General features: G+C 47.3%; 1 protein-coding gene across 2 annotated transcripts in view; it reads right to left on the bottom strand.

Moving 5' to 3' along the window:
• Window positions 1-23123, bottom strand: part of zc3h3 (zinc finger CCCH-type containing 3) — a 178964-nt gene that overhangs the window by 116076 nt on the left and 39765 nt on the right. The window lies entirely within an intron of this gene.

Raw genomic sequence — 23123 nt, 5'->3', positions numbered from 1 at the left:
TACTATCCTCCTTTATATTATTGGCTAGTTTACCCTCGTACCTCATCTTTTCGCCCCGTATTGCCTTTTTAGTTTTCTTTTGTTGCTCTTTAAAAGAGTCCCAATCCTCTGGCTTCCCACTCTTCTTTGCTATGTTATACTTCTTCCCTTTTATTTTTATGCTGTCCTTGACTTCCCTTGTCAGCCACGGGTGCCTCTTACTCCCCTTAGAATCTTTCCTCCTCTTTGGGATAAATTGATCCTGCAACTTCTGCATTATTCCCAGGAATACCTGCCATTGCTGTTCCACAGTCTTCCCTGCTAGGGCCTCCTTCCAGTCAATTTTGGCCAGCTCCTGCCTCATGCCTCTGTAATCCCCTTTGCTATACTGTAATACTGACACCTCCGATTTTCCCTTCTCCCTCTCAATTTGTAGAGTAAAACTTATCATATTGTGATCACTGCCTCCTAATGGCTCATTTACCTCGAGTCCCCTTATCAGATCAGGTTCATTACACAACACTAAATCCAGAATTGCCTTCTCCCTGGTAGGCTCCAGTACAAGCTGTTCTAAGAATCCATCTCGGAGGCACTCCACAAACTCTCTTTCCTGGGGTCCATTACCAACCTGATTTTCCTAGTCTACCTGCATGTTGAAATCTCCCATGACCACCGTTGCATTACATTTGTGACATGCCAATTTTAGCTCCTGATTCAACTTGCACCCTATGTCGAGGCTACTGTTTGGGGGCCTGTAGATGACTCCCATTAGGGTCTTTTTACCCTTACAATTCCTCATCTCTATCCATACTGATTCTACATCTCCTGATTCTATGTCACCCCTTGCAAGGGAGTGAATATCATTCCTCACCAACAGAGCTACCCCGCCCCCTCTCCCCACCTGCCTGTTTTTTCTGTACGTTGTGTACCCCTGAATATTCAGCTCCCAGCCCTGGTCCTCTTGTAGCCATGTCTCAGTGATTCCCACAACATCATACTTGCCAATGTCTAACTGAGCCTCAAGCTCATCCACTTTTCCTCCCACACTCCAAAGATGTGCAGGTTTGTAGGTTCATTGGCTTGGTAGAAGTGTGTACATTATCCCTTGTGTGCGCAGGATAGTGTTAATGTGGGGGGATCGCTGGTCGGCACCGACTTGGTGGGCTGAAGGGCCTGTTTCCGCTCCGTATCTCTAAACTAAACTAAACTAAAGAGGAAAAATAGGGAGCCGGGGAGTGATTGAGAGAGGGAAATCCAGAGCTTCATGCCTTTGGAAGCATGATTGTTCGTGATGAATTTATTATATTCAGGGAAGATCAAGTCCTGAGGATGGGGTGGTGTGAGCATATAGAGATGGACACGCAAGGAAAACAAGAGATTACAACGATGGTTTAATGGTTCTCAATGATCACATCTACTGGACTACAGTGACAAGATTTTTTGCATACAGTTCAGTGCAGTTTTACAAGACAGAAACACAATCCCAGATTAAGTACCAAGTATATCGCAGGAGTCCACTGACAATATTCAAGTCCACAGGTTTTGGTGCCAAATAAGCAGAGGCTCCTGTCCAGCCATTCACATTAATAGGAAGAGCATGTCATGCCTTCCACACTATTTCCTCTTTACCGCCTGATTTACTCCTTATTTATCTACAGATCCAGATAAAGATGTCAGTCGTAGTTCAGATGCCACCGTGCCAAATAAAAATGGCGTTAAAATCTCAGCAGTTACCAGCTAATTTCTGTCCAGAAAACAAATCTACCGTTGGAAGTAATCCTAACAATTTATAAGCTTCTTGCAATCCCTACATTTCCCTCACCAATAGCAATTAACTTGTAACTGTTCTAATAACCACTTTGCTCTGTTCAACGGCCACATGTGGCCCATAACAATAGATTGGACACTCTGGTGTAAGACAATAATCCAGCAACACTGCCTCACTTACACGTATATCTCTTATTTATTAGCGGGCTTTGACGTTTGTCGACCTGGAGTTACAAAAGTGCTGATCACGAAACTTCAATAAAATAAAAACTATTAGTTGCAGCAGTTTGAATTACACAGCAAAAATGATTTTATACGTTCAGTTTAGTTTATTGTCACGTGTACCGAGGTACAGTGAAAAGCTTTCGTTATATGCTAACCAGTCAGCAGAAAGACAATACATAATTACAATCAAAACATCCACAGTGTAAAGATACATGAGAAAGGGAATAAGGTTTAGTGCAAGGTAAAGTCCAGTAAAGTCCGATTAAAGATAGTTCAAGGGTTCCAATGAGGAAGATGGTAGCTTAGGAGAGCTTGTTCTCCAGTTGGTGATAGGATGGTTCAGTTGTGGCTGAACACCAAGTATTTCTCCTTATCATACTTTGTGTTTGTGTTTCAGGTATTCAATCAGGTACTGATTGTGGATGATCAGCCATGATCACAGTGATTGGCGGTGCTGGCGCGAGGGGCCGAATGGCCTACTCCTGCACCTATTGTCTATTGTTTCATAGAAACATAGAAAATAGGTAGGAAGGAATTGCAGATGCTGGTTTAAATCGAAGATAGACGCAAAATGCTGGAGTAACTCAGCAGGACAGGCAGCATCTCTGGAGAAAAGGAATGGGTGACGTTTCGGGTCGAGACTCGACCCAAAACGTCACCCATTCCTCTCTCCAGAGATGCTGCCTTGCCGGCTGAGTTACTCCAGCATTTTGTGTCTATCATAGAAAATAGGTGCAGGAGGAGGCCATTCGGCCCTTTGAGCCAGCACTGCAATTCAATGTGATCATGGGTGATCATCCACAATCAGTACCCCGTTCCTGCCTTCTCCCCATACCCCCTGACTCTGCTATCATTGAGCTCTATCTAACTCTCTCAACATGATCATGGCTGATCATCCAAAATTAGAACCCTGTTCCTGCGTTCTCTCCAAATCCCTAGATTCCATTAGCCCTAAGAGCTAAATCTAATTCTCTCTCCACCCACAGACCAGCCTCACCGCCAGTCCATCAGTGCCCAGCCTCACCACCAGTGCCCAGCCTCACCATCAATGTCCAGCCTCACTGCCAGTCCATCAGTGCCCAGCCTCACCTCCAGTCCATCAGTGCCCAGCCTCACCTCCAGTCCATCAGTGCCCAGCCTCACCTCCAGTCCATCAGTGCCCAGCCTCACCACCAGTCCATCAGTGCCCAGCCTCACTGCCCGTCCATCAGTGCCCAGCCTCACCACCAGTCCATCAGTGCCCAGCCTCACCTCCAGTCCATCAGTGCCCAGCCTCACCTCCAGTCCATCAGTGCCCAGCCTCACCACCAGTCCATCAGTGCCCAGCCTCACTGCCCGTCCATCAGTGCCCAGCCTCACCACCAGTCCATCAGTGCCCAGCCTCACTGCCAGTCCATCAGTGCCCAGCCTCACTGCCCGTCCATCAGTGCCCAGCCTCACTGCCCGTCCATCAGTGCCCAGCCTCATTGCCAGTCCATCAGTGCCCAGCCTCACTGCCCGTCCATCAGTGCCCAGCCTCATTGCCAGTCCATCAGTGCCCAGCCTCACTGCCCGTCCATCAGTGCCCAGCCTCACTGCCCGTCCATCAGTGCCCAGCCTCATTGCCAGTCCATCAGTGCCCAGCCTCACCCCAGTCCATCAGTGCCCAGCCTCACTGCCCGTCCATCAGTGCCCAGCCTCACTGCCCGTCCATCAGTGCCCAGCCTCACTGCCCGTCCATCAGTGCCAACCTCATTGCCAGTCCATCAGTGCCCAGCCTCACCACCAGTCCATCAGTGCCCAGCCTCACTGCCCGTCCATTAGTGCCCAGCCTCACTGCCCGTCCATCAGTGCCCAGCCTCACCCCAGTCCATCAGTGCCCAGCCTCACCCCAGTCCATCAGTGCCCAGCCTCACCACCAGTCCATCAGTGCCCAGCCTCACCACCAGTCCATCAGTGCCCAGCCTCACTGCCCGTCCATCAGTGCCCAGCCTCATTGCCAGTCCATCAGTGCCCAGCCTCACTGCCCGTCCATCAGTGCCCAGCCTCACTGCCCGTCCATCAGTGCCCAGCCTCACCACCAGTCCATCAGTGCCCAGCCTCACTGCCAGTCCATCAGTGCCCAGCCTCACTGCCCGTCCATCAGTGCCCAGCCTCATTGCCAGTCCATCAGTGCCCAGCCTCACCACCAGTCCATCAGTGCCCAGCCTCATTGCCAGTCCATCAGTGCCCAGCCTCACTGCCCGTCCATCAGTGCCCAGCCTCACCACCAGTCTATCAGTGCCCAGCCTCATTGCCAGTCCATCAGTGCCAAGCCTCACTGCCCGTCCATCAGTGCCCAGCCTCACCACCAGTCCATCAGTGCCCAGCCTCATTGCCAGTCCATCAGTGCCCAGCCTCACCACCAGTCCATCAGTGCCCAGCCTCACCACCAATGACACCATCGCCACTTCTCACTGCTATGCTAATACCGCCAAAATAATCAAGGACCTTGTTCCCCCCCCCGTCATTCCCTCTTCTCCTCGCTCTCATCAGGCAGAAGATACAAAAGCATTTTCTCCATTCCCTCCATTTACACTAACTTAACAACAAGAAGCAAGGAATCACTGACACATTTGCAGGTTGCCATTTACGGATGCCCCATTGTTTAGCGTCAGAACATAACTTCAAAAGTAAGCCAAATGGCAAAGATGCTATTTTGACGACAAAATGTTGGAGTAACTCAGCGAGTCAGGCAGCATCTGTGGAGAACATGGATAGGTGACGTTTCACAGAGTGCTGGAGTAACTCAGCGGGTCAGGCAGCATCTGTGGAGAACATGGATAGGTGACGTTTGACAGAGTGCTGGAGTAACTCAGCGGGTCAGGCAGCATCTCTGGAGGAAATGGATCTTCAGCAGAGACGTACAATGTGGTGGCTATATCAACATTGCCCATTTGCCATGTAAAGGTGGCACAGAGGCACAGCCGGTAGAGCTGCTGCCTCACAGTGCCAGAGACACCGGGTTCAATCCCTACCTCAGATGCTGTCGGTGCGGAGTTTGCAGGTTCTCCCTGTGACAGCGTTGGCTTTTTTTCCGGGTGCTCCGGTTCCTATCTCATCCGCAAAATATACAGGTTTGTTGGTAAATTGGCCTCTATAAACTGCCCCTCGTGTGTAGGCAATGGATATGATAGAGGGATAACATAGAACTAGTGTGAACAAGTGACCAATGGTCAGCATGGGCCTGATGGGCTGAAGGGCCTGTTTGCATGCTGTATCTTTCATAGAAACATAGACAATAAGTGCAGGAGGAGGCCATTCTGCCCTTCGAGCCAGCACCGCCATTCATTGTGATCATGGTGATCATCCACAATCAGTAACCCGTGCCTGCCTTCTCCCCATATTCCTTGATTCCACTAGCGGGGAATGTGAGGTTATCCACTTTGGTGGCAAGAACAGGAAAGCAGACTATTATCTGAATGGTGGCCAATTAGGAAAAGGGGAGATGCAACGAGGCCTGGGTGTCGTGGTACACCAGTCATTGAAAGTAGGCATGCAGGTGCAGCAGGCAGTAAAGAAAGCGAATGGTATGTTGGCATTCATAGCGAAGGGATTTGAGTATAGGAGCAGGGAGGTTCTGCTGCAGTTGTACAGGGCATTGGTGAGACCACACCTGGAGTATTGCGTACAGTTTTGGTCTCCTAATCTGAGGAAAGACATTCTTGCCATAGAGGGAGTACAGAGAAGGTTCACCAGATTGATTCCTGGGATGGCAGGACTTTCATATGAAGAAAGACTGGATCGACTCGGCTTGTACTCGCTGGAATTTAGAAGATTGAGGGGGGATCTTAGAGAAACTTACAAAATTCTTAAGGGGTTGGACAGGCTAGGTGCAGGAAGATTGTTTCCGATGTTGGGGAAGTCCAGAACAAGGGGTCACAGTTTAAGGATAAGGGGGACGTCTTTTAGGACCGAGATGAGAAAGTTTTTTTCACACAGAGAGGTGAATCTGTGGAATTCTCTGCCACAGAAGGTAGTTGAGGCCAGTTCATTGGCTATATTTAAGAGGGAGTTAGATGTGGCCCTTGTGGCTAAAGGGATCAGGGTGTATGGAGAGAAGGCAGGTACAGGATACTGAGTTGGATGATCAGCCATGATCATATTGAATGGCGGTGCAGGCTCGAAGGGCCGAATGGCCTACTCATATATCATATCATATCATATCATATCATATCATATCATATACAGCCGGAAACAGGCCTTTTCGGCCCTCCAAGTCCGTGCCGCCCAGCGATCCCCGTACATTAACACTATCCTACACCCACTAGGGACAATTTTTTTTTTTACATTTACCCAGCCAATTAACCTACATACCTGTACGTCTTTGGAGTGTGGGAGGAAACCGAAGATCTCGGAGAAAACCCACGCAGGTCACGGGGAGAACGTACAAACTCCTTACAGTGCAGCACCCGTAGTCAGGATCGAACCTGAGTCTCCGGCGCTGCATTCGCTGTAAAGCAGCAACTCTACCGCTGCGCTACCGTGCCTGCACCTATTTTCTATGTTTCTATGGATGATCAGTCATGATCATAATGAATGGTGGTGCTGGCTCGAAGGACCAAATGGCCTCCTCCTGCACCTATTTTCTATGTTTCTACGAGTTGTCAGGTTGTGTGTGAGATGAGTTTGCTTCGCAGGCCCACAACGACGTTACTGTTTTGTTGCTGCTGCCCTGGTGTAGGAACGGGCTAAAACTCCCAATATCTTATGGGAAGCTATCTGCGCATGGGGGAGAGAGCAAGCGGAAGGCCTGGAGTATCTGTGCAAGGTTAGTACACACGCGGAGAGCACTGACAAATTAAAGCAGCTCAGGATTAATTCCACTGGCAAGTGGACAAGTCATGGCCTGTGCTGAACATCAGCAGCGCCCATCAATCTCTCAGGTTGAATCCCTTCCCAGTGCTTCTGTTCAGGGTCTATTTCCAGCTCATTACTTCACCCACCTCCAGTGCTTTATTTACCATATGCACCTCCATCAGGCACTACATTAAGCATACTTAACCACCAGATGAAATACCCAGTCACTATCTCGCAGTGCTGGCTGATGGCTAGCAGTAAAAGCGTCTGCTTCCCCTAGTAAAATCAACATATTTAAATCATTCGATTTTTAACTGTGATGTGTGTCCCTTGATTATCAGACTCAGAAAGCAGCAAAATGTACAAATGTACGACAGAAAAACGCAGGAAAACAGGGTACTTGAGAAAATTCAACACCACCAATGCACAACACAACACAAAAAACTATTTTTCACGTGTAGGAAGGAACTGCAGATGCTGGTTCACACCGAAGATAGACATCAAAATGCTGGAGTAACTCAGCGGGACAGGCAGCATCTCTGGAGAAAAGGAATGGGTGACGTTTCAGGTCGGAACCCTTTTTCAGACTGTCTCCATCTGAAGAAGGCTCCCCACCTGAAACCTATTCCTTTTCTCCAGAGATGCTGCTCGATCTGCTGAGTGTTCAATTTTATCTTGTCTGTCCACATTTTAGAAATGTGTATTTTTAAAGAGGGGTGAGATGGAACTAATGGGCCAAGCTGAGTATTTGGGGAAGAGAACGCTGCGCACATTGTTTAAGAAGAGAGATTTCTTGAAAGGAAACTTCTGAAGAAAAGAAAGATATTTAAGGGTTGGAGAGGAAAGAGTGACCTCAAGGTAGCTGAAAAACGTCACACTCAGAGATGGAAGTTTGCAACACAACTTCCATCTAGCACTATTTCAATAGCCTGCTCTGTAACAAATCCTGTAACAAAGCAGACTTTCCAAAGGTTTTGCGATTCTTCCAACACATTAAAATAAAAAGAACATTTTATTTTGTGCCGTGCGGCACGGTGGCGCAGCGGTACGGTGGCGCAGCGGTAGAGTTGCCGCCTTACAGTGAATGCAGCGCCAGAGACCCGGGTTCCATTCCGACTACGGGTGCTGTCTGTATGGAGTTTGTACGTTCTCCCCGTGACCTGCGTGGGTTTTCGAGATCTTCGATTTCCTCCCACACGCCAAAGACATGCAGGTGTGTAGGTTAATTGGCTTGGTAAATGTAAAAATTGTTCCACGTGGGTGTAGGATAGTGCTAGTGCGCGGGGATCGCTGGTCGGCGCGGGCCCGGTGAGCCGAAAGGGCCTGTATTCCGCGCTGTATCTCTAAAGTGAAATGCATTCACTGGCAATCTGTACTGTGCTAGTATGGTGATATCATCTAACTCACAGGGACTGAGCATCAGTAGCTAAGTTAAGGGCTAGGAATGCACAACCAAATTATAGTCACAGAAAATCTACAGATGCTGGAATCTTCCGCAAAGCACAAAGAGCTGGAGGGATTCAGCTGGTCAGGCAGCATCTGTGGAGGGAGTGGACAGATGATGTTTTGGGTCAGGACCCTTCTTCATAATCAAATTAGGTTGAAAAACTCTGATCAATATCCTGGGATTCCAAATGTACACAGGACAGGACTGATACAAAATCTCTAATAGCTGCCTTAGTGAGAAAATCTGCCCACAATCTAGGTTTGGGCATGCATCCAAAAAGTTGTTTTCATATGGATTCACAACTACATCCTACATTTTTACTCTGTACAGCTTCTTTTAAAAGCCTGGATTTCATTAGCGAACAAATTGAAGGTTGGACACATTACAGCACAGTGGCAGAGTTGCTGCCTTACAGTGCCAGAGACCCGGGTTCAATCCTGACTCCGGGTGCTGTCTGTACGAAGTTTGAACGTTCTCCCTGTGACCTGTGTGGGTTTTCTCTGAGATCATCAGTTTCCTCCCCCACTCCAAAGACATGCAGAATTGTAGGTTCAGAGTTTGAAGAAAGGTCTCAACCTGAAACGTCACCTACTCCTTTTCTCCAGAGATGATGTCTGACCCGCTGAGTTACTCCAGCTTTTTGTGTCTATCTTCAGTTTAAACCAGCATCTGCAGTTCCTTCCTACACAGGTTTGTAGGTTAATTGGCTTGGTGTAAATGTAAATTATCCCTGGCCTGTGTAGGATAGTAATGTGCGGGGATCGCTGGTCGGTGTGCACTCAATGGGCCGAAGGGCCAATTTCCGCGCAGTATCTCCAAATTTGGCTCGAAGGGCCAAATGGCCTCCTCCTGCAACTATTTTCTATTTTCTAAGTAAACTATAACAGATATAAAATCAAATAATCTAATTTCAGCTATAACAACACATTTTTTCTTTATGTTTTGTCTGAAGAAGGGTCCTGACCCAAAACCTCACTTGTCCACCTTTTCCAGAGATGCTGCCTGACCCACTCAATTACTTCAGCATTTTGTGTCTATCTTTGGTATAAACCAGCACCTGCAGTTAGTTTTTAATGCTTGTAACTCGCCTCAGCAAATTTAAGTAGAAGAAATGAAACACGCAAGTTTGCCTTTCAATGTTTAGTAATCCTTACATTGGGTTCTCACACATTTGAGCAAGCTTTCAGCAGTCAGCCACCATGCAATGTGCTGTGAAATGCAGAAACAAGGAACTGCAGATGCTTGTTTACAAAAAATGACACAAAGTGCTGGAGTAACTCAGCGGGTCAGGCACCATCTGTGGAGAACATGGATAGGTGACGTTTCACAGAGTGCTGGAGTAACTCAGCGGGTCAGGCAGCATCTGTGGAGAACATGGATAGGTGACGTTTCACAGAGTGCTGGAGTAACTCAGCGGGTCAAGCAGCATCTGTGGAGAACATGGATAGGTGACGTTTCACAGAGTGCTGGAGTAACTCAGCGGTTCAGGCAGCATCTCTGGAGAACATGGATAGGTGAAGTTTCACAGAGTGCTGGAGTAACTCAGCGGGTCAGGCAGCATCTGTGGAGAACATGGATAGGTGACGTTTCACAGAGTGCTGGAGTAACTCAGCGGGTCAGGCAGCATCTGTGGAGAACATGGATAGGGGACGTTTCGGGCCAGGACACTTCTTGACATTTGAAATCTAGCCATTTTGGAGAGAAGTACTGCTTGAAAGAGAAAGCTATATCTTTCAGGAGTATGAGGTTAAGAAATTAGTGAAACAAAACACAATGTCATTACAATATTGCTGAGAATTTGTTTTCATAATGAACTGTGTGCTGCCAGCTCCACCTAAAGGACTAAGGAGGAATATGGAGCACCAGAAAGTCACCAAACCTGCTGCAAATGCATAGAGATTCCATGTTTCCTCTTTGAGTTACAGAATATAAGCCTGACGCAATGAATAAAAGGCATAACTTCACTTCCTCACCCGGGAAATGGGTATTATCAGGCATTCTTCTGCAGAAATGTTAAACCTCGACCCGAAACGTCACTCATTTCTTCTCTCCAGAGATGCTGCCTGAGTTACTCCACCTTTTTGTTTCTATCTTCGATTTAAACCAGCATCTGTAGTTCCTTCCTACACCAAACATTTTTAACCTATGTAATATTAAACCGTAGAGCTGCACATAATCTTCATTTGAAATTTGAACATGCGGGAAAAGTTATAGAACTGTTAAGAAATTGCTAAAGATTTAATTTAGGCTGCCCCAATGTCTTGCTCCTGTACTTTCCTACAAGGCACATTAGTATAAATTCCTTTGATAAACAGCACTGTTCACCACCAAATTACCCCGACAAAACACTCTATGCCATTCCTCCTTCTCCCCGCTCCCGCCCGGCAGAAGGTACAGAAGCTTGAAAGCGCGCACCACCAGACTCAGAAACAGCTTCTTCCCCTCTGTCATCAGGCTTCTGAACCATAAGCTGGGGTACTGTCCGATTCACCTCTACCCCATTGCGGACATTGGACTTTGTCTGAGGAACTGATGTGCTACAATGCTGAGAACTATATTCTGCACTCTGTATCTTCCCCTTTGCTCTACCTATTGAACTTGAGTTTGACTAGATTGTATTTATGTATAGTATGTGAGACCACATCTGGAGTATTGTGTGCAGTTTTGGTCTCCAAATTTGAGGAAGGACATTCTTGCTATTGAGGGAGTGCAGCGTAGGTTCAACAGGTTAATTCCCGGGATGGTGGGACTGTCATATGTTGAAACAATGGAGCGATTAGGCTTGCATACACTGGAATTTAGAAGGATGAGAGGGGATGTTATTGAAACATATAAGATTATTAAGGGATTGGACACATTAGAGGCAGGAAACATATTCCTGATGTTGGGGGAGTCCAGAACCAGGGGCCACAGTTTAAGAATAAGGGGTAGGCCATTTAGAAAGGAGATGGGGAAAACTATTTCACCCAGAGAGTTGTGAATCTGTGGAATTCTCTGCCTCAGAAGGCAGTGGAGGCCAATTTGTCTGGATGCTTTCAAGAGAGAGATAGATAGCGCTCTTAAAGATAGCGGAGTCAGGGGGTATGGGGAGAAGGCAGAAACGGGGAACTGATTGTGGATGATCAGCCGTGATCACGGTGAATGGCGGTGCTGGCGCGAAGGGCCGAATGCACCTTTTGTCTATGGCATTATCTGATCTGATTGGATAGCGTGCAAAACAAAGCTTTTCACTGTACCTCACTACACGCGACAATAATAAACTCAAACATAAAAAAGATTTAGACCTGCTAATAACGGCAGCCCTTCGTGGTGAGCACAGGTGAATGGCACGGAACGGCACTGACCCATGACTCCAGCGTCATGCATTAAAGCAGTCAACAGGTGTGAGGTTACTCGTGCAATGAGAGAACACGTGGGATTAAACACTCAATTAATGAAGCTGTCACTGAGCTGCCGGCCGGCTCAGGCCACGATGCCCGACTCCACGCATGTGTCTCCGTCACTCACATCTTTCTCAACACACAGCAGCTGGCATTTCTGCTACTGCAGCACCAAAATACATTTTTCACCTTCCGTTCAACGCCGGGTGATTGACATGTACATGTGCTGACTTAAATCATCAGTCGAGTTCAAATTGCAGATTATCACAGCAGCATGCAAAACACAGCAATATTTAGAAGCTAACTCAAAATCAGGTAATGGTGCAGAACAGAGGCCTGTCGTCCCATCTTGCTGGTGTCAGCTTCTTGCAACGAGCTGTCGTTTTCCCTTGCCTCTATCCCCAGGGGTCTGCAGCTTATCCTTTATCCATTTTGGATTAGTCATGTTCGGCACAGACATGGAGGCTGAAGGGCCTGTTCCTGCACTGTTCTATGTTCTATGCAAGTTACCACTGGCTCTGCTTCCACTAGTCTACCAAATCTCAAACAAAAGTGTCATCTTGCTGTTGGAACGTTTGTCAATGACCCCCAAGCTGTGCCTCCTTGTTGTGTTCTTAATGTTTTAATGTTTTATGATAATAGATAATAGACAATAGGTGCAGGAGTAGGCCATTCGGCCCTTCGAGCCAGCACCACCATTCAATGTGATCATGGCTGATCATTCTCATACCACCACCCATGGCGGTAAGATCATTATGCTTTATTCTTAATCGTTTACTGTATGTTCGTGTTGTTACTTACGAGCGGAGCACCAAGGCACATTCCTTGTATGTGTACATACTTGGCCAATAAACTTATTCATTCATTCATTCAAATGCTCTTGTTTGCATGGATGAGTTGGGTTGGAAGTGCTGTATGATTGTGACTCCAACGGGTTGAGATGGTATTCAAGGGTAGAGCTGGGTGTTAAATGTAATCACGCCAGCTTTAGAAACAGTAGAGAAATTAATGAATGGGGTTTCCAGAGGGTCAAGGATGTTTAGGAACAAGGGGCTGCTCGCCAGAGACAATTTACAGTGTCAATTTACCTACAAACCTGCACACCTTTGGAATGTGGGAGAAAACAGAAGCATTTGGAGAAAGCCCACATGGTCAGAGAGAGAGCTCTGCTCAGTTAAGGCTGGACCCTGGTCACTGGCTCTGTGAGGTAGTGGCTCTACTAACCGCCCGCCTCTCTGAATCACCCTTAAAGAATATAAAAAATCTTTCTTGTTGAAAACCATCTGTATCTTTAAATGCTGGCCATCCCCTTCAGCAATGTTCTCCAGTCTAGCACAGCCAACTGACCACTCACACTTCTCTGTGGATTGTCACCGTGTCGTGGAGAAGCTTGTGTGGTCCTGAGATCCTGAGAGCGATGCCGTCTGGAGCTACGCTCCTGGTAGGGTCACCCATGGCGGTAAGGTCGAGGGGGAGGTCCCTGACAAAGAGTGATCCAACCAAGACCTCAACGGTGGAACAGGCGGAGGGAGGATGAGGCTGACTTTAGTGGAGCGTCACAACGGCTGGGAAGGCAGATGGATGAAGGTCGCGGCAGAAAAGGGTCCCCGGTCGTCTTGGACTCCACGCCACTGGATCCTGACCCAGATCTGTCAAGGACCGTGTGGTGGCTGTCTGTGCACCAGTCTCCCCACGTTAAACAAAGTCACGCACAGGCGTCCGAACCTATGGAGAGGACAGTCACACTCACTTCCAGTGACTGCCGATGATGGCCACTCAGACATTCACAACCTCTTTAGTTTGAAGTTCAATTGAACTGTAATCTCTTGCACACTTGAAGTAAAATTCTATTATTATTATTATTCTTACCTAGAGGTTCCTTCACAACAAGATAATTAATACTCTCTCATTGCACAGCAGGAGCTCTACAATAGTTAGTTTGTCAAAGTGTCAACATACAAATCTGGAAATCCATCTCATACACACATCGGGAGTTCAGTCACTACATCGTTAGCAGTATCTGACCAGTCTATATGAAGACCACATGGAACCATTGTTGTTATTTATACCATGCCCAACAACACAACTCGCACTGGGAAACCGATCAATGTTTTTGGACCCCTGCTGCAACTTAGCTCCACCCAAACTGATGTAATTCTGCACCGCCAATTGACCAGCCAAGATCCTTTCCAAATCCTCCCCTGATGTTTATTCCAAAGAGGTGGAAAGACTCTAAGGGGAGTAAGAGACACCTGTGGCTGACAAGGGAAGTCAGGGACAGCATAAAAATTAAGGAGAGGAAGTATAACATAGCAAAGAAGAGTGGGAAGACAGAGGATTGGGACTCTTTTAAAGAGCAACAAAAGTTAACTAAAAAGGCAATACGAGGAGAAAAGATGAGGTACGAGGGTAAACTAGCCAATAATATAAAGGAGGATAGCAAAAGTTTTTTTAGGTACGTGAAGAGGAAAAAAATAGTCAAGGCAAATGTGGGTCCCTTGAAGACAGAAGCAGGGGAATTTATTATGGGGAACAAAGAAATGGCAGACGAGTTAAACCGTTACTTTGGATCTGTCTTCACTGAGGAAGATACACACAATCTCCCAAATGTTCTAGGGGCTGGAGAACCTAGGGTGATGGAGGAACTGAAGGAAATCCACGTTAGGCAGGAAATGGTTTTGGGTAGACTGATGGGACTGAAGGCTGATAAATCCCCAGGGCCTGATGGTCTGCATCCCAGAGTACTTAAGGAGGTGGCTCTAGAAATAGTGGAAGCATTGGAGATCATTTTTCAATGTTCTATAGATTCAGGATCAGTTCCTGTGGATTGGAGAATAGCAAATGTTATCCCACTTTTTAAGAAAGGAGGGAGAGAGAAAACGGGTAATTATAGACCAGTTAGTCTGACATCAGTGGTGGGGAAAATACTGGAGTCAATTATAAAAGACGAAATTGCTGAGCATTTGGATAGCAGTAACGGGATCGTTCCGAGTCAGCATGGATTTACGAAGGGGAAATCATGCTTGACAAATCTACTGGAATTTTTTGAGGATGTAACTAGGAAAATTGACAAGGGAGAGTCAGTGGATGTGGTGTACCTCGACTTTCAGAAAGCCTTCGACAAGGTCCCACATAGGAGATTAGTGGGCAAAATTAGGGCACATGGTATTGGGGGTAGGGTACTGACATGGATAGAAAATTGGTTAACAGACAGAAAGCAAAGAGTGGGGATAAATGGGTCCCTTTCGGAATGGCAGGCAGTGACCAGTGGGGTACCGCAAGGTTCGGTGCTGGGACCCCAGCTATTTACGATATACATTAATGACTTAGACGAAGGGATTAAAAGTACCATTAGCAAATTTGCAGATGATACTAAGTTGGGGGGTAGTGTGAATTGTGAGGAAGATGCAATAAGGCTGCAGGGTGACCTGGACAGGTTGTGTGAGTGGGCGGATACATGGCAGATGCAGTTTAATGTAGATAAGTGTGAGGTTATTCACTTTGGAAGTAAGAATAGAAAGGCAGATTATTATCTGAATGGTGTCAAGTTAGGAGGAGGGGGAGTTCAACGAGATCTGGGTGTCCTAGTGCATCAGTCAATGAAAGGAAGCATGCAGGTTCAGCAGGCAGTGAAGAAAGCCAATGGAATGTTGACCTTCGTAACAAGAGGAGTTGAGTATAGGAGCAAAGAGGTCCTTCTACAGTTGTACCGGGCCCTGGTGAGACCGCACCTGAAGTACTGTGTGCAGTTTTGGTCTCCAAATTTGAGGAAGGATATTCTTGCTATGGAGGGCGTGCAGCGTAGGTTCACTAGATTAATTCCCGGAATGGCGGGACTGTCGTATGTTGAAAGGCTGGAGCGATTGGGCTTGTATACACTGGAATTTAGAAGGATGAGGGGGGATCTTATTGAAACATATAAGATAATTAGGGGATTGGACACATTAGAGGCAGATAACATGTTCCCAATGTTGGGGGAGTCCAGAACAAGGGGCCACAGTTTGAGAATAAGGGGTAGGCCATTTAGAACGGAGATGAGGAAGAACTTTTTCAGTCAGAGGGTGGTGAAGGTGTGGAATTCTCTGCCTCAGAGGGCAGTGGAGGCCAGTTCGTTGGATGCTTTCAAGAGAGAGCTGGATAGAGCTCTTAAGGATAGCGGAGTGAGGGGGTATGGGGAGAAGGCAGGAACGGGGTACTGATTGATAGTGATCAGCCATGATCGCATTGAATGGCGGTGCTGGCTCGAAGGGCTGAATGGCCTACTCCTGCACCTATTGTCTATTGTCTATTGTCTATAATGGTACACCACCTCCTTTTCCTTTCCCAATACCGTGTACATTAAGTTTCCAATTTTAATCACTCTGCAGTCACCTTCTGGAGATGCAATTAAATCATATCAAATTACAATGTCATAGAATCGGCCATGCTAACCTTTAAAGCCCAACTACACAAATCCCACTGGCCTGCATTAATGTTTTATCCTTTTATGTGTCTGGCCAAATTCCTCTGAAACCTATCAGTTATATCTCATTTCACCACAGGTAGACAAAAAATGCTGGAGTAACTCAGCGGGTCAGGCAACATCTCTGGAGAAAAGGAATGGGTGACGTTTCGGGTCGAGACCCTTCTTCAGACTGCAGGTTTTTTCCTACACATCTCATTCCACCACCACCAGTTGTCCCACAGAAGAGTGTAGGGCCAGGGAGATGGTGTCTGCCATGGACCTGTTGCAATGGTATGTGGACTGTAGTGGATCAGGGCTGAGAGGCTGGAGTTAATGTGCATCATGGGCAGCATCTCCAAGCACTTCATGAAGGGGGACGTCAGAGCAACAGCAGTAGTCATGCCGGAATACTGGGTCCGATCCTAACTATGGCTGCTCTCTGCAAGGAGTTTGTACGTTCTCCCCGTGACCGCGTGGGTTTTCTCCGAAATCTTCGGTTTCCTCCCACACTCCAAAGACGTACAGGTTTGCAAGTTAATTGGCTTGGTATAAAATGAAAATTGTCCCTAGTGCGTGTCGGGACAAATATATTAATGTGCGTAGATTGCTGGTCGGTGCGGATTCAGTGGGCCAAAGGGCCCGTATCTGTGCTGTATCTCTAGGGTATGCTACTTTGCTTTTCTTTGTCACCGGGATGATAGCTGTCTTCGGTCTGTGCAGGTCTGAGGAGGCAGCTGGGAACTCCAGCCAGGCAAGCTGCTTTCCTTGGGTTCACTCTCAGGAAGGCCAATCCAGCTTCCGCGGCAGTGACATTAAAAGTCAATACTGTAAATAGTCAACAGGCCAAGTAGCAGCAGTGTGGAGAAAGACACTGGGCTAACCTTTCCGATCAATGACTCTTCGTTAATCTCTGATACAGAGACATAGAAACATAGAAAATAGGTGCAGGAGTAGACCATTCGGCCCCTCGAGCCTGCACCGCCATTCAATATAATCATGGCTGATCATCCAACTCAGTATCCCGTATCTGCCTTCTCTCCATACCCCCTGATCCCTTTAGCCACAAGGGCCACATCTAACTCCCTCTTAAATATAGCCAATGAACTGGCCTCAACTACCTTCTGTGGCAGATAATTCCACAGATTCACCGCTCTCTGTGTGAAAAAAAACGTTCTCATCTCGGTCCTAAAAGACTTCCCCCTTATCCTTAAACTGTGACCCCTTGTTCTGGACTTCCCCAACATCGGGAACAATCTTCCTGCATCTAGCCTGTCCAACCCCTTAAGAATTTTGTAAGTTTCTATAAGATCCCCCCTCAATCTTCTAAATTCCAGCGAGTACAAACCGAGTCTATCCAGTCTTTCTTCATATGAAAGTCCTGCCATCCCAGGAATCAATCTGGTGAACCTTCTCTGTACTCCTTCTACGGCAAGAATGTCTTTCCTCAGATTAGGAGACCAAACGACCCACGACGTCAACTCTGTTTCTCTCTCCCTGAATGCTGCTTGACCTGTTGACTGTTCTCAGCAATTGGCTTATTTATTTCAGATATCCAGATATTCACATGGCGGCGCCTAACGGCAGCGGCTGACTAGCAGTCTGTCCGTCTTTTTTTTCCCCTTTTTTTGTTGTGTGTCGGTGTTGGGATGGTTTTTATATATATATTTTTGGTTGTGTATGTGTGGGAGGGGGTGGTGGTGTGGGTGGGGGGGAACTTTTCTCTTCCTCACGGCGCGGGGTGCGGCTCGGCTGCGGGGCCTAACATCGCCCGCTGCGGCTCGGCCGCTGGACTTTACATCCCGGTGCGGCTTGGCCGCTGGACTTTACATCCCGGTGCGGCTTGGCCGCTGGACTTTACATCCCGGTGCGGCTTGGCCGCTGGACTTTACATCCCGGTGCGGCTTGGCCGCTGGACTTAACAGTGCCCGGTGCGGCTTGGCCGCTGGACTTTACATCCCGGTGCGGCTTGGCCGCTGGACTTTACATCCCGGTGCGGCTTGGCCGCTGGACTTAACAGTGCCCGGTGCAGCTCGGCTGCGGGGCTTAACATCGCCCGGTGCAGCTCGGCTGCGGGGCTTAACATCGCCCGGTGCAGCTCGGCTGCGGGGCTTAACATCGCCCGGTGCAGCTCGGCTGCGGGACTTTTCACCGCTGGTGCAGCTCGGCTGCGGGACTTAACATCGCCCGGTGCGGTTCGGCCGCGGGGCTTAACATCGCCCGGTGCAGCTCGGCTGCGGGGCTTTTCACCGCTGGTGCGGCTCGGCTGCGGACTTGACATTGCCCGGTGCGGCTCGACCACGGGACTTAGCTGCGCAAGGCTTGGTCGCGGGCCTTTCATCGCCCGGTTCGGCCGCGAGACGTTTCAGCGCCCGGTGCGGGGACTGTGCGGGTCGGTCGGGGACGAGCTGTCTGTCCGTGGGCGTGGGGAAGAGAGTGGAAGTTTTGTTGCCTCCATCACAGTGAGGGGGTGTTTGGAGTCACTGTGATGGACGTTTGTGTTGGGGATATGTGTCTTGTGTTCTTTTTTTTTTTTTTTCTATGACTGCTATGTAGTTTCGTTCGGTACTTCGGTACCGAACGACAAATAAAGCTCTGTTATACCTGTTATACCTGTTATACCTGTTATCTGCTTTCTTCGTTTCCATTAGCACAGAGGAATCTTTGTTGGAAATTGAAGACAGGAAGAGATGTCGGTAATTGAACATTATAGTCATTAAAATGGCATTAAGCCAATCGAAGGCCAATGACTGAACTACGTACACAATTCTTCACAGAGTCGGCAAGGGAGCAGAGACGCTGGGTTTCACAGTCACACCTACAAGCACATCACAGTATTCACACCTACAAGCACATCAAACACAGAGCCTGGGCTCACCACAACACCTTTTACTGCTTCCACCATAAAGAGGTGACAAAAACAGATTCAAAATAAACAAAACATTAGCTGCAATCTTGGAGATGAAGCTTATGAAAAACACTGTTAATTGGGGAATACGAGAGAGTAAGATGGCTGCAGCCCAGGGAAACAGGGCCGCCCGCGCGGAGTGCTAAACAAGGGCCTCCCAGGGCAGAGATTAATGTCAACACATGCACACTCCTGTTATATCATTGAATTTACTCCAACACAGGTGAGAAAAATAATCAATGAATCATCTCAATCTGGATGCCAGTTGCAATGTGTTGCCTATTCTCACAACACAAAGTGATAACAATCCTCGTCCCCAGAAACATGCTTTGTTAAATTTTCCACTTCCACTTATCATCATTTGGGTTGTTGCAAAGAAGCAGCATCACAGGATTCTTCCTGCATTACCGATCCAAGCTGGTTAGAAATAGTGATACATTAACTTTACAGTAGTCACCACTCTTAGACATTGTCGATTATATTTCACTTAAAGGCTAGTTTTTAGCCATCAGTGTAATGAAATGTAACGCTGTCTATTTTCACAGGAAGGGGGAAAGTGGAATAATCCAATCATCAGTGGCAGAAAGCCAAGTTGGATCCTGACCTCGGGATGCTGTCTGTGTGGAGTTTGCATGTTCTCCCTGTGACAGCGTGGGCTTTCCTCGGGTGCACCAACCGGTTTCACCGACCGGTTTCTTCCCACATCTCAAAGTCGAGTGGGTTTGTGGGTTAATTGTGCTCTGTAAAAAATTTTTTTTTCATATTTCAGAACAGGCCTTTTCGGCCCACCAAGTCCGCGCCGCCCAGCGATCGCCGCACATTAACACTATCCCACACACACTAGGGACAATTTTTTTATTTTTTTTACATTCACCCAGTCAATTAACCTACATACCTGTACGTCTTTGGAGTGTGGGAGGAAACCGAAGATCTCGGAGAAAACCCACGCAGGTCACGGGGAGAACGTACAAACTCCTTACAGTACAGCACCCGTAGTCAGGATCGAACCTGAGTCTTTCTTCAGTAATCTTAAGGCACCGGAGCGTGGCGACTCTGCGTGCCGGCCCAGGAAGAGGATGTGCTACAACCATACAATCGTTCCAATCTTAAATCTCTATTCCAAGTCCACATCTATCAAGACTAACAATATTCTCTTCAGTTTTCTTTCAATCTGGCAATCTTATGACCAGGATCTTTTAGTGTTTATGATATATATAAAAATAAATTGGACATAAATTGGTTTGTACGTTAAGTAGACAATACCAAAATTGGTGGAGTTGGGGACAGTGAGAATGTTGACAAATTAGACAGCAGGATATAGATAAGCTCCAGAAATAGGTGGGGAAATGGCAGATGAAGTTGAATTCAAGCAATGACTTTGGCAGGTCAAATGCAAGGGAAAAGTATATACTTAATGGCAAAATCCCTAACAGCATTGATTTTTATTGGGATCATGGGGTCCATCTATAACTCCTTGAAAGTTGCAACACAGGTAGATAAATATTGGAAAGCAAGCCTATGTTCTGCTTGCATTCATCAATCGGGATATTGGGTATAAGAGTCCACATCTATCAATACTAACCATAGTCTCTTCAGCTTTCTTTCAATCTGGCGATCTTATGACCAGGATCTTTTATTGTTTAGGAAAAATAACTGCAGATGCTGGTTTAAATCGAAGGCAGACACAAAGTGCTGGAGTAACTCAGCGAGTCAGGCAGCATCTCTGGAGAGAAGGAATGAGTGACGTTTCGGGTCGAGACCTTTCTTCAGACTGGTGTCAGGGGAGGGGGTGGGACAAATATAGGATGTAGTTGGAGACAGGAAGACTAGTGGGAGAACTGGGAAAGGGGAGGGGATAGAGAGGGGAAGCAGGGACTATCTTGTATTGTTTAATATATAAACATAGCACAAAAAGTAAGGAAATTTGTGTTTGGTAGATTATTTCTTTGTTGTAACAATGCTTCTTGGCAATAAATCTTATACCGTTGGAAGGCCTGTTTATTTCCCTTTTAAATGGTGCCATATTTGTAAGGAACATGCATTTGTGGGATGAGCAGCAGAGCCGAGTATATGGGTTGCGCCCATGAAAAATTTGCCAAATCTTCTCTGCCAATGCCAAACAGCTTATTCTGCTGTTGCTATTGACTCTTGTTTTGAGCTTCTGGTACCCCCAGGTGCTGACAATCAGGTGCCTGATTGGCACCTGATTGGCAGCATCTGTGAGAATGGGTCCTGCTACAGTAGTCAGTAGGTGTCTGCTCCAAGAATCGGCATGCCACGTTTGACTGATCTGGATAGGGCCCGTGCAATAGGGCAACTTCAAGCTGGTGTTCCGCAAAACCAAGTTGCGGCATTATTTGGAGTGAGCCCTAGTACCATCTCCAAAGTGAAGGCCAAGTTCCATATAACGGGGGATGTCAGAGACAGGCCGCGAAGTGGGCGTCCCAAGAAGACGACACCCGAAGAAGACCGTTTCCTCACCCTGTCAGCACTTAGGAACCGTAGGCTGTCTTCTACAGATTTGCAGTCAAGGTTTGCAGGACGATATGGCCGACGGCTCTCTGCCCAGACAATTCGGAACAGACTGCACGCAGCCGATCTCCGGTCTCATAGGGCTGCCAGGAGGCCTGCCATGACGGCCCTTCACCGTCAGGCCCGTTTGCGCTGGTGTCGGCAACACGTGCACTGGAACCTGAACATGTGGAGGAACGTTATGTTCAGCGATGAGTCCAGATTCTGCCTACGGCAGTAGGATCATAGGGTCAAAGTGTGGAGAAGACGCGGAGAACGCTATGCTGATTGCTGCACCGATAGAGTAACATCTTTTGGTGGAGGCAGTGTGATGGTGTGGGGCGGCATCTCCCTCACTGGAAAAATGAGGCTTGTCATCATTGGAGGCAATCTCAATGCAGAGAGATATCGAGATGAGATTCTGCAACCAGTGGCAATCCCATATCTCCACAGTCTGGGACCGAACTCTATCCTCCAAGATGACAATGCTCGCCCCCAGAGCAGGGTTTCTCAGAGACTACCTCCAAAATTTGGGAGTGGAGAGGATGGAATGGCCTGCCAGCAGTCCTGACCTCAACCCCATTGAACACTTGTGGGATCAGCTTGGGCGTGCTGTTCATGCCAGAGTGACCAACACAACCACGTTGGCTGACTTGCGACAAATGCTGGTTGAAGAATGGGATGCCATCCCACAACAGTGTGTGACCAGGCTGGTGACCAGCATGAGGAGGAGGTGCCAGGCTGTTGTGGCTGTGTATGGTTCTTCCACACGCTACTGAGGCTCCTGTTTATTAAATGAATAAATTGTTAAATTGCCAATATGTCTTGTTTCTTCAGACTTCAATCATCCAATCCACCAAACAACACCGAACAAGAGTCAATGGCAGAATAAGCTGTTTGGCATTGGCAGAGAAGATTTGGCAGATTTTTCATGGGCGCAACCCACATACTCAGCTCTGCTGCTCATCCCACAAATGCATGTTCCTTACAAATGTGGCACCATTTAAAAGGGAAATAAACAGGCTTTCCAACTGTATAAGATTTATTGCCAAGAAGCATTGTTACAACAAAGAAATAATCTACCAAACACAAATGTCCTTACTTTTTGTGCTATGTTTATATATGAACACAAGGTCATGCTGTGGTTTTACAGGTCTTTGTTTAGGCTGTCGGAGCATTGTGTGCAGTTCTGGGTTGTTCCATTATAGCAGGGGCCTCCAAACGTTTCAGCATGAGGGCCACATTATATATCTGGCACATTTTTGTGTGCCGTAGGGAAAAATATATGGCAACAAATAAATAATATTCAATTTTTAAAAAGAGCTTGAGATATTGGAATATATATATATACCGTGGGTATGGAATTATTTATAAAACAGAAACAATACAGTGAGCACCACTGGGGGAGAGAGTGGGTGGGAGAGAGAGTCGGGGTAGAGGGAGCAGTGGGTGAGAGCGGGAGCGTGGGGAGGGTGTCAGAAGGGTCGGTGAAGGAGCGCCGCCACTTGGAGGTGTTCTTTCTTGTGTTCTTTCTTTTTCTCTCTCTTTTTTTTTTTTTTCTCTCTCTCTCTCTCTCTCTCTCTCTCTCTCTCTCTCTCTCTCTCTCTCTCTCTCCTCTCTCTCTCTCTCTCTCTCTCTCTCTCTCTT

This window comes from Rhinoraja longicauda, chromosome 4, assembly GCF_053455715.1.
Source record: "Rhinoraja longicauda isolate Sanriku21f chromosome 4, sRhiLon1.1, whole genome shotgun sequence".
In the NCBI taxonomy this organism is placed as follows: domain Eukaryota; kingdom Metazoa; phylum Chordata; class Chondrichthyes; order Rajiformes; family Arhynchobatidae; genus Rhinoraja; species Rhinoraja longicauda.
Note: the sequence above shows the minus strand (reverse complement) of the source record. Positions and strands in the feature narration are given on the sequence as shown.